The sequence below is a fragment of the Rhagoletis pomonella genome, unplaced genomic scaffold, assembly GCF_013731165.1.
Source record: "Rhagoletis pomonella isolate Grant_MI unplaced genomic scaffold, Rhpom_1.0 Rhpom_scaffold_00006, whole genome shotgun sequence".
In the NCBI taxonomy this organism is placed as follows: Eukaryota; Metazoa; Arthropoda; class Insecta; order Diptera; family Tephritidae; genus Rhagoletis; species Rhagoletis pomonella.
Genome location: NW_023458560.1, coordinates 51874607 through 51876547, shown reverse-complemented (window position 1 = coordinate 51876547; position 1941 = coordinate 51874607).

Genomic DNA, 1941 nt, shown 5'->3' with positions numbered 1-1941 from the left:
TTTGATGCCAATATTGCAATATTTAATTTATGCTATCAATTAAATTAAATTAAAGTTTTCAAATAGGTGGCAACCTTCCCCAAAAATATTTTCAGCTGTAAGCCTTTGTAAATTTCTTTCTTTTGACAGCCATATTGCAGTATTCACTTTACCGTATCAATTGACCTAAACTGAAATTTTAAACACAGGTGGCAACTCTCTAATTTCTTCTTCTATATTGGAAGCTAGATCTCTAGCGATACATCGGTGAAAACTCTGCATTCAATTCCATGTTTTCGACTGATGTGCGTACAAATATACAGACAGACAGAGATTCAAAAATTGTTTATTTGGCTTCTGTAGCTTAAATAAAAACCCACCATATTAATTTTTCTTTAATATCTATAAGGTACAGACATCGACCTGTTACAATTTTATTATATGTATAGATCTGTGTTCGTATGGAAAAGTAGCTTATGTCGAAAGGCTGACTTTAATATAAATCGGCATTTGCAGTATACGATTCCGAATGATTCGCTGGCGCTGAGCCGTTGAACAACTTTTAGAAAATAAACGTGCAAGAAATAGTTCCGATACTAGCAAGTCAATATTCTTATTAAGTCTCATCAAAAAATTCCTTGTCGTTTAAAGAATAAAAGGAATGCCGCATTATACTAAAGCCAACCCTTCGACATAAGCTACTTTTCCATATGAACACAGAGATGTAGATTTAGATTTCATTCATTTTATCATTTAATACAATAAAATTTTTCAAACAGGTGGCAGCCCTCCCTAAAAATATTTTCGGCAATATAATTTCCTAACCCCTTTCAGTTTTATACCCATATTACAATATTCAATTTATCTTATAAATAAAATTAAATGTAAATTTTCAAACAGGTGGCAACTCTAAAAAAATATTTCTGGCTGTAAGCCTTCTTCATTCTCTTTCTTTTGACGCCCATATTGCAATATTCATTTTTTCTTATCAATTTACTAAAACTCCAACTTTCAAACAGGTGGCAACTCTCTAATTTTTTTCTTCCTAAATTTTAATTTAGACCTCTAGCAATACATCGGTGAAAACTGCATTCAAATCCATGCATAGACAGACAGACAGACAGACAGACAGACAAAAATTCTAAAAATGGTTGATTTGGGTTCTGGTGCTCTAAAAAAGACCCTCCACACTAATTTTTCCTTAATATCTATAATGTACAGACATCGACCTGTTACAATTTTATTATATGTATAGATACTAATACTTAATTAGGCACAATTTTTGTACATATGTACATATTTAGGTCTTTGCTGACTCGGAATACTTATGTATGTACATATGTATGTATTTTTTAGATGTTTAACGCCATGCCCAATTAAGTTTTTTTTTAGTTTTTCTGAAATACAGTTGAGCTTTTCTGAAATACATTTGCGTTTTTCTGAAATACATTTGTGCTTTTCTGAATTTCATTTGGTCTTTTCTGAAATACATTTGAAATTTTCTGAAATACATTTGAGTTTTTCTGAAATACATTTGACCTTTTCTGAAATACATTTGCGTTTTTCTGAAATACATTTGAGGTTTTCTGAAATACATTTGGCCTTTTCTGAAATACAATTGCGTTTTTCTGAAATACTGTTGGAAAGGGTGTAGACTGTCTCGCTTTGATTTCGAAATGCTTACAGAGTGAGATGTTAGCTTACTACCAATATAGAAGTATTACATATATGGTTTCATTATATGAAAAATTTGTACTTTGAATCTTTGACTATTTTATCCTTTCGGGTTTCAAACTCATAAAACTTTAATCTGTATAGTTGTAGTAACATTGAACCACAAGATGCATTTTGAAGTTTTCTCGCAGCATTTTCATTCGATTTTCGCGAAGAAAAGCCTTGAATGTACTAAATGTGCGCTCGACGTAAGTTGATACAAGTGGAGCCCAATTTAAATATGGAACG